Below are 18,610 nucleotides of genomic sequence, written 5' to 3'. Positions count from 1 at the left end.
TATTTTAGTCCTCTTTTTAACCTTCTTTTTGCCACTTTCAGAAAGCTGAAAATTGCAATGACTCAGTTCAGACATAATGCAAAACTATAGCTTAGTACTGTATGATCAAGCTTGTTCACACCCTCTTCCTCTGGAGTGTGGCCATGATAATGAGACAGGAAGCATCCTCTTCCACTTTTAAAGTAACAGGAGTTTATAATTTTGTTTGAATGAGGAACTAAAAAATAAGCCAACACCAGAAACTATAGTTTGCTGCAAGGTGTGTAATGATTTGAATGCAAGAAGACTAAAAGCTCCCTACATATTTTAATAATAGCTGCAAAATTTTATTCAGCTCATCACATTTGCCAACATGTAAAATAGCATTCCTCTCTGCTGCAACAATAAACTTAGACTGCTTTTCAATCAATAACATAGTTGCAGCCTATATGTTTAACCAGATTATTATCTTGCTTTAGCTTGCAGTGAACTTCCTTCTGCAATAATATATGATGCATAAACTATTATTAACAGTGGGATGTATGTCTTCCTTTTGTCTGCAGTGAGCTTTCTTCATAGTAGGATAGCATGAACTAAAAATGGCATCAAATAAAAACCACCTGTCCTTTAAGTGTACACCAGTACACCAGTATTCTGTATGTATACCAGGGCTTTTATCTACTCTTCCACTACTGTAGTCCCTAACACTGCCTGAAAATATGTCTCTGGATCACAGGGCCTCCAGAGCATTTGATACAATGCTCAGAAAGGAAAACTGGCAACCCCACCCCATGTGCAAACACAAATGCTTTCCACCGAGATCTCTGGATCTCAGCCCATGACTTCTGAGACTGCCTCTTCCTGGTAAACAGCATATTAATGATAAACAGCAGCATGTTCAGCCAACTCCTAATGAAAAGTGTGAAGGGAAACTAGTAGGTAGGGTAATAAGCAACCAAACAGAAGCTTCTTTGGATAATAAAGCACAATTCAAGCCCTTAAGGCTTAGAAGATTCCTCTGGTTCGGATCTAACTGCAGTTACGGTATGTATAGGACACACACAGTGAGGCTAGTCACTGGGTAGAAGAATCTGCTAACTGCTTAAGTCTGTTTTGGTGTATGGCCACCATTTGGCAAGCACAAAAATATAATGCTCGTTGCAAGGCATAGGTCAGCACAGTTGGAGCCAGACAGCAAGCTTAAGATCTTATTGTAGCTATAGCATCTGGTGCGTTGGTATATTCCATGCGCTTTTGATATGGTTGTTTTAGACCAGGTTCCAGCTCTTTCTTTCTTTCTCTCTCTCTCTCTCTCACATACACACACACACACACACACACACACACACAGATCCCTCTCTCATTAATCTCCAAATTTGGGAGGTTTCAATTTCTCATTTCATATTCAAATACTGATAATACCAGATACATGTGGGTAAGTATATATCTTTGTCAGTGTATAAAGAACAATAAAATAAAATAAAATAAAAATAAACCATTTTCTTCATCAACTGGTAAAAGAAGACTTGGAGTTCAACTGTTTTCTTTGGAAACCAAATTATTTGGCCTGGTTAGAGCAATGCCTTCCTTTGCATTACTCAGATGGGAGCAAGAACACTCTAATAATTGTTTTCATTTATACACGTCTCAGTTTGCCTTTGACATGAGTTTTCTTTTCACTTCTAAGACTGTAAGAACAGTTGTTGCCCATGAACTTAAGGACTAGGTGGTAAATGAACATATATATACCTGGTCTACATAAGAGGGAAACACATTTTCCATACAGAAATAACTATAGAGCCATACCTCATGTTACGTCCACTTTATGTTACGTTCTTTCAGGTTACGTCCTGCAGCGACCCGGAAGTACAGGAAAGGGTTACTTCCGGGTTTCGCCGCTCGCGCATGCGCAGAAGCGCAAAATGACGTCACACGCATGCACAGAAGCGACAAATCGCAACCTGCACATGTGCAGACACACCACTGCAGGTTGCGCTCTTTTCATGTTGCGAACGGGCCTCCAGAATGGATCCCGTTCTCAGCCAGAGGTACTACTGTATACGATTCAGACTTGGACACAATTCACCAATTATTCACAAAACAGAATTCTTTCAGGGTCCAAGGGTAAAGGGGTGTGTTCAACTGCTGTATTTTTAAAGTAGCATCAGTTCAATTGCAAGTATTAGCTGCGCACCCTGACAAATTTGTCGAAAATAGAATAAAACCATTTCCACTCCACATATAAAAAGAGACTTTCACTTTCACTATCTTTTGCTTGCAATAAAAATACTATAGTGATACCTTGGTTTAAGAACAGCTTAGTTTATGGACAACTTGGATTAAGAATGCTGCAAACCTGGAAGGAGGTATTTTGGTTTGTGAACTTTGCCTTGGAAGCAGAACATGTTTCGCTTCCTGTTGAGTGTGTTCCATTTGTAAATTGAGTCCCCCGCTGCTACAGGGAAAGCATGCCTTGGTTTAAGAACGGACCTCCGGAACAGATTAAGTTCGTAAACCAAGGTACCACCGTGCTATCTTTTCCAAGAACCATAGCAACAATTTAATTTAGGGGAAGCTGATCAGTGCCAGATCTGGGTTTCAGTCCGAGGTACTATTTCTGGGTTAGCGGAGTCTGTAACCTAAAGCGTATGTAACCCGAGGTACCACTGTAATGAACACCCTGACACTGGCCCTTTAAAATCATTACTTGATGGCATGGCAGCGTTCACCTAACCTCCAGTCCATCATGTTTCAAACATAGCACTGATTTTAATATCATACTATTGTTTTATTGTAAACCATGTTGAGACTCTATAGTGAAAGGCAAGTAAGAAAACCAGTAAAATAAATAAATATTTCAATGCTCCTCAGGCAGGTACAGCTCTGTGCCAGATAACTGATTCCCTAAAATGTCTGAACAAGGAGTCATAGCAATCTAAGCACTAAACTGGAAAAAATGCTGGCATGATGGGATTAAGGCACATAGGTACATAGATCAAAGGTCATGCTAAATGCTCCCGCTCCATCTCAAAGCAGCGTACTGTACACTTTCCCTTTATAACACAGTTTCTACTTTTAAACATTTTGTTCCACAACAAGTGTCTGCAGCAAATATTATGTCATATGGAGACAAGATTAGGTATAAAACGTAGTATGATTAAATTATTGGCCACAACCTCTTTTAATTTTCAGTGATTGGCCATTTAGAGTCAGATTGTTTTTTATATAAAAATAGTTAATCATAGTTCAAAATTAAGCAAAGTGGTTTTTTTTAAAGAAACAGCATACAGGATATGCCTTAAAGTTTGCTTTAAAATCCTTACCCCTCTTTTCGACCCCCTTGGAAAAACGATCATACAAAGTTATTGCGTTTTATACTAATAAATGCAATGTGCTCGATTGTTTCTTTCTGCAATATGGATACTGTGCAGGATAATCATACTTTCATGGAAAGGTAATAAAAAATTATCCATGAAAATAAACATAATATTGTACAGTAATCAAGCAAGAACTATTTCAGGAGCTTTTCATGAGTAGCCATTTACTTTGGCATAGAATTGCCGTGCGTAGCAAAGAATAGAGTATATGCACTAAGGGGGGGGGGAAGGGGGGACGACTCAAGAACTAATACACAGTGAAAGACAAATTTAAAGCAGCCTTCTGGTGTACTGACACAAGAATATAAAAATGACATGAGCAAGAACAGATTAGTTTACATACTTTTCAATCACAGCTGCTGCTCGGAAACCACAATACCTTTAAAATGACATTCTGAGGAAACAGATACAGCACGGCTGTAGCAGTGGTGAGGCATACTTAACACGAAATTAAAAGGGCATTTTTTATTTACATACTTCATACAGCACTGAACCCCAGCACAATTACATGGGAAATTTTTTAGTATGATTAATTTAGAAATAAGCTAGTGATAAATAGAGTGCACAGAAAATGATTCTGCTGAGCAAATTTTTATCACCAGCCTCAGATGTCAAAACTTGGTTTCAACAAGGGAAAGAGCAAGGCACATCTTCTTGGTTAATATTTAATTGGGTGCTAAAGATTTCTTATAGAGGACCTCTGAACTACTGCTGACAGCCTCGCGAGGAATCCCCAGTGATGCCAAAGATGCATGCCCTTGCTGTATAAACTAAAACAACATGAAATTTAATCAAGTCATTCAATTAATAAATCACTTTAGTGGACACTGCTGCCCAACTCCTATTTAATTACAAAATTTAAAAAATATTTGCACACTGCAAGCACTCAGATGGGCTGTGAGGTTCCATAATACATACTTAACACTTGAGTGGGAGGGCAAATTTATATAATAAATGCACAGCTAAGTGCAATGATCTGATTCCACTCAAAGTGCAAAATCATTTAGCCTATCTTGTGGGATTAAAAAAAATGCAAATAAACTTTCCCCCTACTCTTTACATTTATGCCATTGCCATGGCTGAATCCCAGGACTGAGCTAAATCAGATGCTTTACCACTACAGAAAAGGCTGCCATCTTGACAGGCGCCAGTGAAAAAACTCAACACTAGCTCAACACTGCTAATAAGTGTGCATGCACACGAAAGCTCATACCAATAACTAACTTAGTTGGTCTCTAAGGCGCTACTGGAAGGATTTTTTTTATTTTGTTTCGACTACGGCAGACCAACACGGCTACCTACCTGTAACTAGAACTTTGAACAAAGTTAAAACAAAGCATTATGAATGTTATGTGAACATTACCACCTTTTTAAAACAATGTTCTCTGGAATTCCACTGTGCAATTTCTTACTAACTTGCACTGTTCCACATTCTTGTCTGCGATAGCACAGAAAAGAGCTCATGATGGCCTCAGTTTTGCCAGTTACCATGCAAGAGTATGTTTACAAATCCTATGGCTGCTGACCCAAAGGAATAGGAGAATCACAAAATACAGCCCAACTTTTAATTATTCCAATATGCAATACATAGGGCGAAATATTACTAACAGATCCAAAATTATTGCAACAGAAATAAGATTAAATTCTTAATTTTTAATTTTTAACTACTGTACACCATTAAGAAACACTTAATTGCCTGCTCTCCTGAAATGCATTTAAACCATGCCTCATTCTTATAGAGGGAATGGGGAAGTTAAGCACATATGCAACCAATTCATCATAGATTGTACTGACTGCTACTTTGTTTTTTTGAGACCGAGTATGGATAGTGTTTGAGACCTTTAGAACACCATACAGTCTGCGCCCGGCAAGTTTCAGGTAACATGTCTCCCACTCTGGGTGTTCACATCCTTTAAGTCAGTGTTTCCCAACCTTGTGCCTCCAGCTGTTTTTGGACTACAATTCCCATCATCCCTTGCCACTGGTCTTGCTAGTCAGGGATGCTGGGAGTTGTAGTTCAAAAACAGCTAGAGGCACAAGGTTGGGAAACACTGCTTTAAGTAGTGCTTGCAGCTGATCTTCGCAAAATCTTTCTCCCCTTCCTATCATCTGATAAGGAGGGGAGAAAGAAGCGCCTTTCCAGCTCTGTATTTGGAACTTTCCAAAGCCCCTTGCGAGACGCGGGTGGCACTGTGGTCTAAACCACTGAGCCTAGGGCTTGCCGATTGGAAGGTCGGCGGTTCAAATCCCCACGACAGGATGAGCTCCCGTTGCTCGGTACCTGCTCTTGCCAACCTAACAGTTCGAAAGCACATCAAAGTGCAAGTAGATAAATAGGTACTGCTGCTGCAGGAAGGTAAACAGCATTTCTGTGCACTGCTCTGGTTTCGCCAGAAGCGGCTTAGTCATGCTGGCCACATGACCCGGAAAAACTGTCTGCGGACAAACGTCGGCTCCCTCGGCCAGTAAAGCAAGATGAGCGCTACAACCCCAGAGTCGTTTGCGCCTGGACTTAACTGTCAGGGGTCCTTTACCTTTACCTTCTTGAAAAGCCCCTTGCACTGTGGTTCTCAAGCACCTGATAGCCAGCTGGTTGTTGGGTACTTGGGAACTGCACACAAAGGATGTTAGTGGGTGGGTGGGACAACCCACCTGTCAATGTGACATCATAATGGTGTCATATGATTGACAAGTGGGCTGTCCTACCCATCTGCTGAAGTTAGACCTGCCAGAATGGTTTCGCACCTCTGCTTTAAGTTTTTCATTCTCTAAGTACGTAAAACGGACAAGAGTGTGCAAGATGGAATTTTCCATCCTGTTTCCTACATTTAGATTACAACAGCCAAATATATCTGTCTCAGCATGACCAGGAGGGTGGGATGCAGAACAGAACTGTATTAGATTTTTATTTTTTTTAGTTGGTGTTTGCTAATGTTGCTGTTGGTGTAAGATTTTTACTTTGTACTTTTATGAAAAGATGTGTACAACATTTCTCAAATTTGCAAGCCACCTGCCACAGGCTTTCCAATCAAGAGGAGAAAGAAAGATCATTCCATGTCGCGAAGCAGTGAAAATGGATAGCATGGAATTTTACCATTCCACACAGTCCTCGATGCATTATTCTACGCATCAAAACTTTCTTCTTCATTCTGCAACAGACACACATAAATACTGGTACACAAACACAAGCAGCACAAAAATGTGGAGGCACGTTTGAAGCAGCATTAAAATTTAATGCAAATTATGCACTGCTTTGGCAAATTTTCCTTGGGGTGTTTTTCGGTACAGAGTTGCATACTGTATATCCCCCTACTACCTGGTGCAGCAGGCAATTCAAAGTGTGTTCTGCTCTCTGGAAACATGCAGAAGGACTGAACAGTGTATTTTCACATGAGCAGAACACAGAATCCTCTGCAAACACCACGCAGGTATTTATGTAAACCAACCTTTTCATTCTGGAGACTTCCTGCAGTGGACTTCCCTCCCTGCTCCAGACTTCAGCTGGTTTATCTTCCCTCTTGAAGAAGTTTAGTCAAGTTCTTCCGAGGATATTATGATTTTGTTATTTCAGTCTATGAATGCTTCTTTCCCATTTGTGGAGAAGCAAAGTACCTGACAAGTAGAAAAGGCTTTTGAAAGTCTATTTGTATTAGGTTTATGGACCCATTCTACTGTTTAAATCAGGTCTCATTAAAATTACCATCCACACAAGTTCTCCCACTGGGGAATGTACATGCCAGAGTTACTCTACTTCTGCAGGCAACGCTGGAAGGGGATTGCCTGGCTGCAAAATAGCTGAGGACGTAGATGGGGAAGGGGAGGCGGGAGGATCAGAAAGACTTCAGGGCAGTGCGCAAGTTTCTACTCCTCTCCTGAGAATTCAACTGCCATTGTCTCTGCATTTGCTGAAAAGCGCCCATGAAAAAAATATGCTCTCATGAGAGGAAGGTGTCCCCACACTAGGTCAAATATGGCTTCATCTGCCCATTTTATGACGGAAATGTCATGCTAATAAGCAAACACTAAGCCTGGCAGCTGACACAATCTGTATAGTAGCCCCTCAAAGTTTAATTTTTAATAGTAACGGTACTCGAACCTTAACATAAATGTATTAATGTTGAAACAAAGACAATTAAAGTCCATTATTACATATATGTATCGTTCTGTGTTAATGATCTGGAAGATTTCCTCCCTGCCACTTACATTTTGTGCTAATAATTACAAAGGTAGTCAGAAATAAGTTGTTTAAGCTGAAGAAGCAAAACCTCTTTGACTTTTAAATTTAAATGAAGGGGATGATGAATAATATATTTTCTGGTTTTTTTAATTTTTTTTTGTTCTGCTGCAATCTATATAAGGTTATATAAAATGTCCATTTATTATACTTGCTCATTTCTGGAATCAGACATGCAAAATTACCTTTCCCTTCTTATAGGTTTCATTTTTCACATCAAATGTCATCCAAATAGGTAATCCTAAAATCCTAATTTATAAAAAAAATAATTTTGGAAAGAAAAAAGTCATTGAGGGTTAAAGTGAAAGCCTCGTGAATGAACACAAAGCATGATGAATGCTTTGGGGTTTTGTTTTTGTTTTCCTTGCTTACACTGGAATCTTGCACTTCGGACAAATTAAATGTGAAGTCTGCATGTGGTGGCGTTACCATTTCATATTCATGTGAAATTCATTTGTGTGAAAACAGGCCCCATGTGAAAAACTCATCAAATAACCAGGTCAGAGTAAATCAACACACCCTGTGTCTTGCATGTTGATTCTACAGTCTCAAAACAAGCATATGAATCAGACATTAGTTCTATAATTTTCTATTGTTTGTGCTTCTTGGACCAAGGGTACGCAAAGGAAACATCCTGGTATCCAAAGTGAAAAGGATTTATTTTCCTGTGTCAACCATGGTCTTTGGGTGGAGGAATATCTCAGAAATGAACCTTGTGTATCAGCCTAACCTTTGACACTCACCCAGCAAAATGAGTAATTTATCTTCTTGCTGCAGCAAAGAATGATTCCTTTGGTTTGTAAAACCCAACCCAAAATATTGTCTGTGTGTCTGGCCTACTTTCTTTATAAAATAAAATAAAATAAAATAAAATAAAATGAACCTCTCATAGTCTTATTTTAATAAGCAACAGAAGAATCTGGCAACCATTATTTAAGGGAAGCCAAGCCAGTGTACACAAGAGTAGCACATTTGCTTGTTGCCTCTAAGAAAACCCAAAATACATTTCTCTCCTCTGACCTAGCCAAAGTACATGGCCGGATTCTCTTGCAAATTAGTTAAGTGGAGTGAGTTCTACAGATTCCATACAACGGACACGCAACACATTTTTGTTATGTCTTTCTTGAATTTGTATTTAATTTGCAGTTTGCCCAAATCTTTATGGCCTCATAGCACTGATGGAAACATGGGGAAGGACACAGGAACCAGTAAGATGGTAGCACATGATAGGGAACAGTGATACAGTAGATATGGTCTGACACTTCTCACGCCAATACATTAAGGCAATCCAATAATCCCTGTTTGGCAGCAGTTATAGACAATATAAATTGTGCTGTATCTGCAGCTTCTAATAGAAGTGTCCAGGCTCAAGGCTCAGATATCCTGGAGCAATCTGCTGTTTAGGACTTGCCAAGGAAGAAGGGGGAAAGGACAGTTATCATCCCCACCTGCTTTTCTATCTATCTGAAACCTTCTTCCACTCTACTGTATTTCATTTTAACAGTCATTTAATATATTTTACTCAACTTTATATTCAAAAGAAATCAAAGCAGCTAATAAGCATAAGAAATAGCAGATGCTATAAAAACAACCATTATACACAAATGTGATATAAAAGCTGGCAACATCAACCCTGCCTTGTGTGAATCCATTGCAGACGTCCACGGTGCCTGGAGACAGGCCGTCAAGTTGTGTATCCATAGCAGTGACCAGAGAATTGACCGCTGAGAGGAGCTCAGAGAGAAGAAACGCAATGGCGCATCTATAGCAGCACAACCGGATGCCATCATCTGCCCCAGCTGCAACAAAACATGTCTCTCCTGTATCGGTCTCTACAGTCATAGCAGGTGCTGCAACCACCCAACAGCTTGACCTCACCCCCAAAGGCACACTCCTACATTGTCTCCCAAGACAGACAAATGACAACATATATATATATATATATATTCTCAAAATAATTACAATTTAAACCAGGATTGGAAGGAGTGGGGAAGAAACCTTAACAAACATAGTAAATCAGCGGGGGGGGGGGATACGGGGAAGCAGGAAGGACAAACAAAGACTATTACTAGCAGCTAGGGAATAGCGACATGATGTTTAACCAATTCTAAAAGACCAATTAAGTTTGTTCTGTGTATAAGCTTTTGTGTGCATGCACACTTCTTCAGATGCCAAGCTTAGCTTATACCCAGAACAAACTTAGTTGGTCTCTAAGGTGCTACTGGACAATTTTTTAATTAATTTATTTATTTCAACTGCGTCAGACCAACACGGCTACCTACCTGAATCTACAATTCTAAAAGCTTCACAGAACAACCAAACCTTTAAGAACTGTTAGAAGATACCCAATGATGAAGCCTGGTAGAAGTATTTCTTCAGTCTGGGGCTATAATAGGTCTGCTCCTTTGCAAATACAGTGGTACCTTGGGTTAAGAATTTAATTCGTTCTGGAGGTCTGTTCTTAACCTGAAACTGTTCTTAACCTGAAGCACCACTTTAGCTAATGGGGTCTCCTGCTGCTGCGCTGCCGCTGCACAATTTTAGTTCTCACCCTGAAGCAAAGTTCTCAACCCGAGGTAATATTTCTGCGTTAGCAGAATCTGTAACCTGAAGCGTATGTAACCCGAGGTACCACTGTATCTGCCACATTTCAGTTACTGGAGAAACAACAAGCAGGGCCTCAGATCCATTGGACGGGGGGTGGGGGGGTGGAGACATACATGGGAAGATTCAGCCCCGGTCCTTAAGATGCTAAGGCCCGTGGTCATTTAGGGCTTTAACAATAAAAACCAGCACCTCAAATTGAGCCTGAAAACAAGGAGTTAACCTGTGCAGGTGAAATGTCAACCAAGTAATATCCTCCAACCAACCAGAGCTAAACAAATATCTAGCGGTGCTGGCATTGTGCATTAGTTGGGCTTCCAAAAGCTTTTAAAGCGTGCCACATGCAGAACATTTTGTGGAACTTCAGACTGGAGGTAACTAAAACATAAATGACTATGAGCAGGCATGTTCTCCCCAGAACAGGGTGCAGTTGATGTGCCAGCCAAAACTGGTAAAAGCACTCTGAGTCAATGCTATCACCCGAGCACCCAAAAGCATTACTGCCTCAAGAAGCATTCCCAGGCTACAAAAGTGCAATGCCATATGGTTCACACATCACAGTGGGTCAGAGTATGGTTTGCTTTGGGATTTTTAGATTAAGTATAAGACAAAACTTGACTACAGATTGTACTTAAGGAGGAGAGACCTTAGCCATGCTCCCCCATTTAGACTGTGGCTTAGCTGCCACACTGCTCTGACCTAAAATGCTGAGGGATGTGCAAAGCAGCTGCAATCTTGTCCTCAGGCGTCAGCACTTTAAATGCTAAGCCATCGTTTGACTCGGCATGATGAGAGAATGGGGAGACTGTCTCCTTCCAGAGTGTTCTTGAATTTGGCCTGCCAGATTTCCTACGTCTTAAAACTACAAGAAGCAGTTTCTGAAATAGGAGCCTTTACCAGGTGCTATCCTCCCTGAAGCCATATCCCTGTTGCTATGTACTATCAGCTACTTCATCACCTTTGTGTCAAGCTCCAGCCCAGTTTAAGCACCCCAAAGCCCATTTCCCTGCCATCCTTTCATGGACATACTTCTTAGCTTTTACCCTTTTTGTCAAGTGTGGTAGCGAAGCATCTACAGTTGCATTTCTGTATGGCTTGAAAGCAGCACACCACTATCTTTCTTTCACCACCTCACCTACACAATGTTGTTGTTTTCCCCACCCTTATGCTTGTATTATGCCTAATCTCATTGGGGAAGGGTTTTGGCTTAGCAGTACAGCACCTTGTGCAGAAGGCCCCATGTTCAGCGTTTTCAGGTAGGCTGGGAGAGAACCCTGCCTGAAATCCTGAAGAGCTGTTGCCAGTCAGAGTTGATAATACAGTGGTACCTCAGGTAACATACGCTTCAGGTTACAGACTCCGCTAACCCAGAAATAGTACCTCGGGTTAAGAACTTTGCTTCAGGATGAGAACACAAATCGTGCTCCTGCGGCGCGGCAGCAGTGGGAGACCCCATTAGCTAAAGTGGTGCTTCAGGTTAAGAACAGTTTCAGGTTAAGAACAGACCTCTGGAACGAATTAAGTTCTTAACCCGAGGTACGACTGTACTGAGCTAGATACACTAACGTCCTGACTCACTATTAAGCAACTTCTTATGTGTCTAACCTGACATATGCCTAAGCCAGATATATGTTATTATGTTGGACCAGTTCCTCCAGAACTTCTATTCAGCCATATTCTTCCAAAACTCACCTATCTGTTGAATCTGTCAATAAAGTTGCAACAGTAGGGGGGAAATATATAGTACAAATCCTTATTACCAAAGCCGCACACATATTGTTGCATTTACTAACCATTTGTTGTTTGCCTGAAACCAAACCAAGAACGAAACAAACCTGCAATAAATGAAACTGACCACATCCTCAAGCTTTTAGAGCAGATTAGTTCTAAATCTGTAGCATTTATGAAGCAGTGCCTCTGGGAGAAACATTCATTTGTCTGTGGACCCAAGGTGGGTTACAAATTCAGTAGAACAACAAATTAATCAAAACAATCAACAATGAAAACCTTAAAAAATACATCCGTGTAGCAAGTGAAAATTAAAACCATCTTTCTTTCACATCCCTCCTGCTTATTTGTTTTTTTAAAGAGAGAACGTCTTCATGCTCCTCTCTCTGTCAGCAGCCAGTCATTCCAAAGGCACAGAGCAAAAAATCTTTACAAGATAGAAAAGACAAGGAATGTTACATGAAAGAAGGCACTCGCTTCATTTTGAATTGAGTCCAGGTGTGGAAGTCAGAGCCAATCAAGAGCTGTCAATATAGGAATAACATAATCTGTAAAACTAACCCCAGATAATTAGGCCACCATAATCTGATTCAATTGAAGATTATGGCCCTCCTTCAAGGGAAGCCACAAGAGAGAGAGCTCTGCAACAGCCTTACAAAGGGTTACTGAGACAGAAACCATATTCCTATTTCCCAGAGTTGGACATAGCCAGCATATAAGAGCCTAAGATAGTAAAATGCCTCCTAGCAACCACTTGAACCAACTTTCAGACATAGAACCAGATCCAGGTGCTACAACCCTGTTCCCTATATGAGACTGTGATACACAAGCAGAGCAACCACACACCACTTCCCAGAGTCAAAATAGTAATGAACTAACCACACCTAGGAGTTTCAGTCCAGTTCATATCAGTCTCTGGTCATCTAGAATTTGGTAATACTACCCCCAAACTTCCATACAGTTGCATACAGATCAGCATGAGATGCAAAACAGAACCAAAAGCACACACCAAACCACACCAAACAACATTCTGGAATCTAAGCAGCACTGAGCAGCTGACTTACCACCTGGTCTGGTGAGCCATGTGGCTAATGCAATTCCACTTGGGTTTATCCAACATCAGCCTGCTTCTCAGTCTGAACAACTTGTCTCCTGGTGAGAAGATTCTGAAAGAATATGAGTTTCTGCTTCATCCTACTAACCGCCTCTTCAGGAACCAAACAGTATCTTAGACCACAGCACAGTTGTTCCTGCTCCTGCTTGACTTTGGGTTTTCTGAGCCTCTTACCACTTGGGATGCTGATATCTAACACCCATCCCTGTCTCTTTTTACAACAGCAGGTTGTCCATCAGGGTCAACCAAGGTGTTTATATCCCCAAAACTAGTTGGCACCCGGACTGAAATTAGCCCAGAGATGGATCTTTTATCATAGGAAACAAAATTCTTAGTAGAAGAACCACCTAGTCCAATTTTCAGCTCCAAAGAGAAGACTATTCTACCTGTAGCCAAAACTGATATTAAACGGAAGCAAACTGAACTAAGAAAGAACCAGAAACCCGCTCTACGTGCATGAATACCCCCTACATGATTCAGAACTCTGTGCAATCAAGTTTCTTAATCATACTTGGAGCCTATGCTCACACTAGGAGGGTGCTAGAAATGGAAAGCAAGAGTCACCTCGGACAAAGACACCTGGAAGAAAACTGGGGACAAAGCAGTTCAATACAAAAGCAAATGATAGCTTTTTGTATTTCACATGTACAATTTACATATTGTGGGATTACCTAAGGATGAGCAAGATTTCTACTTAATCAGCTACCTTGAAGAATAGATTCCCAGAGTGCTGGACTTAAACTCAATGGATGATCCCATTAAAGTGGAAAGAGCATGAAAAATGCCCTTGAGAACCACAGCTAATACTACAAACAGCAAGAAACAATCATTCTTATGTTCTGCAATTTTCAGACCCCAGAAACAAAAGGCTGAATGATGAAAGCAGCACAGGGTGAAAGACAAGGGGACGGAATCCTAATACTTCATTTGTAATTTTTCTTTCACTGACTGCAATTCTGGTACTCAGGTACTAAGAGCATGGCCCTTCTACCACCAAAGTAAGTCTCTGGGGGGAAATTCCAAAGTTTCTTTCCCTCCTGTACCCAGACCAACCCAAGGTCAGAGACAAACAAAAGCTATTTCTCTTCTGAGATGCAAAGTGACAGAAAGAGTTTCAAAAGGATAAGTGAAAGTAAAAGCTTAAAGAGGCAAGCAACAGCTAGCAAAAACACATCCTAAACTCCCCAATGCTCTGCTCACATATGCTCAGTTACTTTGATATGCATGCTATGTCACACAGGAGTATTGTTTTAATTTACTACTGCTGTGCATCTATTAGATTCAATTAGGGTTCTCACTGTCACACTCTTGAAAAGAGCCCCAAACTCGCCTTTGCAGATTCATCACAGACTTGGGGTGTTACATTTTCAGTGCAGAAAAAACAGTCCCAAAAAAGGTTCAGGTAGAACTAGCTGATAGCAGCTTAAGTGAACAGTGTGGTGTAGTGGTTAGAGTAGTGGACTGGGATCTGGGAGACCAGGGCTCAGATCGTCAACCAGCCATTAAGCTCCCCAGACGACCTTGTGCCAGTCATTCACTCTCAGTCTAACCTACCTCACAAGGTTGTTGTGAAGATAAAATGGGAAGGAGAGGAAATATGTATGCCACCTTGAGCTCCTTGGAAGAAAGGTGGAGTATAAATGTAAATAAGTAAATAATGCATAAAATAACATTCAAAACCAGCCATGTGTTCCTCCATCCCAAATTACAATGCACCTGATTTATTGTTCGTCCAAAATCTAGAAAAGCAACTTCTTACTTCAGTGTTCCTCCATCTCTTTCTGCTTGGCTTCCCGTAGTCTGGCTGGCCATTATGAGAATAGGATGCTGAACTAGATAGCCCTTTAGTCTGATGCAAAAGTATTCTAGCACAGGGGTGGGGTACCTCTGGCCGAAGGCTGAATGCAGCCCGCCAAGCATCTCTACCTGGCCCTTCAGGCCTCCGCCCCAAGCCACACCACATGCCCCTAACTGGCCTTGTTCTGCAACCTCCTCTAGTAACTTTGCCAGACTGGAATGTGTCCTTGAACTGTGTTAATACCTCTTGCTTGCCTGGGTAGAGTTTGGTGTGTGCCCAGCCATACCCATTTTTTCCACACCGACCACGGGTATATAGCTCTCAGAAGGCTGCCCTCCAGGGAACGTGGTTGTTCGGCTGGAAAGGGTTCCCTGCCACTGTTACAGCATTTTCTATATTCCTTTCCACATTTACTTCTGTATGAGAAATATCAGGAAAGAGAAAGGGGGAAAAACTCAGATGTGAGTGCCCCCTGTATTGATCTAAGAAGAGACAGAAACAAGTGCTGTACCTTGCTTTGTTTTTATGTAAGCCATATGGATGAAGGATGGGTTAGACAATCATATAACCATTTACCTAGGAATAAGTTCACTGAACTCCATGCAGGGGCAGAGGAAGTGGGGTGCAGTGGGTGCGGGCTGCCCCGGGTGTCACCACTGAGGGGGATGACAAATTGCCAGGGGGCACGCACCACGGGGCCTGAGACGGGGTGACTTGGGTGCACACAAGCTCTACGCTGCCCAAACAGTCCACCTGCTGCCCCCCTCCCCCAGCTGTAGGGCGGCTGAGTGGGAGGAGGCAGGCAGACTTTGGAAGCCCTGTGGTGTGCCCCGCCCCTATGGGCTGCTTGCCCTGCCCCTATGGGCGTGCCACCCCAGGCGCCCGAGTGGCTTCCTCTGCCGCTGTCTCCATGGGCTTACTTCTGAGTAGGCATGCACTGCAAGCCTGTCAAAGCTCCGTTTTCTGTAATAGTGTCCCATGTTTACCTGTGTTTGGGTTGGATCCAAATATTTCATGCAGCTCCCTTTTATATTTTATTCTCCCTCTCTAAATCTTTAGCAAGTGAAATCTATTATGATGTCAAAAGGTAGCTGACAACATAAAATGTATCCCACTGAGTTGATGCTGCACACATCTAAATTTACAACAACATAAGTATCATAAAAATTATAAGAACTGCAAATTAACCGCTGATGGGTTTTTTTTTTTTTTAGTTCACTGACATAAATAATAGTAAGGATCTGGATTACTTCCAAACATCCTTAAGTCTATTTAAAGTGTCAAAAATTATCCAGGAAACCTGTTTCAGCCTCAGACTTATCTTCTACAACACACTGCATGCCACTGAGAGAATGGTAGGCCCTCTGAAATCAAGCAGACAATTTAGTTCAAGCACTGTTGATTTCAGTGGGTTGTAGAGGCAACTTGCTATCTCAGAAATGCACTCTTATAGAAACAACAAAAGAAAATAAAACTATGAACATCAGAATTCAGTGGTGCTTTTAAAAAAAAAAATGTGTGTCTGCATATATACCTGCAAGCATGATTTCTTCATTAAATAATACAAACTCAACAACACCTAAATCAAATTTTCGTTCTCCGTTCTTCACAGACCAGTATCACAAGCGAAACCCTTTCTTTGTTTCACAATTTGATGTTGGAATTGGATGTTGAAGAATATACCTCATGGAGCTCCTATCAGTAGACGTTCTTGTTTGCTATGTTGTTTGTATGCCAACACTAATGCTTGTCAGCATGCCTCTGAGAAGAGAGTTGCTTCCCAGCTGCTCCATAGACAGCAGGTAGAAGTCAACACATTGCTTTGTGGGTTTCACACAACAGGCACACTGCTTTGCTCTGGACTGGCTACTCCTTTGCCTTAATGTTTTTGACGGCGGGTTCCCCTCTCCTCCTCCCGCAAACAGAATGGTTTCTAATTTTATGAGGAGCACAATAATTTATAATATTCTGCACAATAAATATCCCCTTTTCAAAAATGCATCAGATCTCGAAAAGAAGCCCATTTCAGTAGCAATTATGACATCGCTCATTCAGGAGTGGTCTTTACTGACGTCAATCAGTGCAGCTATTCAAGATCAACTGAGCTTTGGCAGGAGGAGCCAGGTACTATCCACATTTGCTAAAGCTGTGAGCAGGTGTTCTTCATGCACAATTCACTTTAACTATTTTCTCAGCAAATATAATTATACTAGGAAGTGATTAAAGGTGTTGATACATATTAAAGTTATAATGTAAATTTAAAAGAAAAAGAACATTTGAAAGGAGCCCATGCCTTTTAAAATCCCTGCCTGGCTTAAAATTTGATTCTCTTACTTACTCAAATTTCCAGTTGCCCATTCATGCCAGATGGGCATCAGGCTTTCCCATGTCTATAATGTGAATACGAAACTTGCACCGGCTACAAGACTCAGCCAGTTGTTTTTTTAAAAAAAACAACAACAACAACACTGTGCTTTCTCGCCTGCATTAACAAAAAGGAAATGCATACAAAATACATGGGGTTCCAAATACACATGTGTACCCAATACCCTGCCCTGGGACAAACAGATTGGTATCTAGCTTTGGCATCTAAGCTACACAACAGATAATCCTGCATGCCTATATTGTCATGGTCCAGTTCTGATAGTGAATCCAAATTAGCAGTCTCACCGCATAACTTACACCAATGGAAAAGTCAATGGAAAAGGGCACCTCTCAAATATATTACAGCAGCACAACTGCCCTCCTCAAAGCTTTTTATAAGCTACAGGCATCACCTCCTCTTTAAGAGAAGGAGCATGACACAAAGCATGCAAATACATGCCAGAATGGTGGGGGAAGATATATAGCAATGGAGGCAGTGAGGGACACCTTTCAACATTCCACTTCAGGATTATGGATAAGAGTCATTTTTCCAACCTCAAAGAAGCATCTTCCCACTCCACAGATGAGATGGATTTGGAGGTATATGAATACACCAGCAGTATATTAACAAGGCATAAGAAGGACAAACAGAGCCAAGTGTGAAACTCTCACAGTGCGCTTCAAGTGGTAAAGTATTCTAAACGTAATGTTTGAAGCGGAGAGCCCTCCCATTGTACAGACTGTTTTTGACTGCATCTACAGCTGTTAATAATGTGCATTTTAGGATTTGACCCAAGCCAAAATTTGCTTAAAATGTAATGACATCTGCTGAAATATTACAGTTTGCCTCAGATATGTAGGTGCTACCTTCAGCAGAACATCAGATCTGTGGCCAGCCATCAGACAGCAGTTCCCAGTGTTAAAATGTAAGACTTCAGCCTTTCCAACATTTGATTATGTGTCAACACAGCATTATAACATGACACACACAAAAAAGTTGTAAGAGATATTCATCATACCAGTTAAGGATCAACAGTGATTTGGGTTGGGAAACACTGCTCTAATCAGTATTTCCTAATCTGCTGGAAAACACTAGAAGAGAAATATTAATACCATCAACCAAAATAAAAATAAACCAATTAAATTTGGAGTTGAAAACTAAAACCAATATATCAACCATAAATCCTGATTCCAAGTGACAATAACTACTCCATCCTCTCTATTGATTGAGTTGTTTTTATCATAATCTCCTGTATCTTGATTATCTTAAAGCAGATTGTGCACCTAGCCTAATTAAAATAAACCTCCTCAAATCATATTTGCAGCTCTGAATATAGTACATTTGAAGTATATGCTGTATTTCATCTCACATTACAGCTGGTCCCTAGCTCAGAAAGCAAAGCAAACTTTTC

At 41.0% G+C, this 18,610-nt stretch overlaps 1 protein-coding gene across 15 annotated transcripts in view; it reads right to left on the bottom strand.

Moving 5' to 3' along the window:
* The window catches only part of FOXP1 (forkhead box P1), a 549,153-nt gene that overhangs the window by 317,986 nt on the left and 212,557 nt on the right, over positions 1 to 18,610 (bottom strand). The window contains exon 1 of one of the 15 annotated variants that reach the window (XM_079962013.1): positions 5,897 to 5,979. The exons of 13 other annotated variants lie outside the window; for them this stretch is intronic. The gene's annotated coding sequence lies outside the window, so the exon portion shown is untranslated. Of the gene's footprint in view, positions 1 to 5,896; positions 5,980 to 18,610 lie in introns of those variants that run through there. One more of the 15 variants, XM_079962014.1, reaches the window with a different exon arrangement.

Source organism: Podarcis cretensis, assembly GCF_951804945.1.
Source record: "Podarcis cretensis genome assembly, chromosome: 2".
NCBI classification, from domain to species: domain Eukaryota; kingdom Metazoa; phylum Chordata; class Lepidosauria; order Squamata; family Lacertidae; genus Podarcis; species Podarcis cretensis.
The sequence above is the reverse complement of the archived record's forward strand: the minus strand, read 5'-3'. Positions and strand labels throughout refer to the sequence as shown.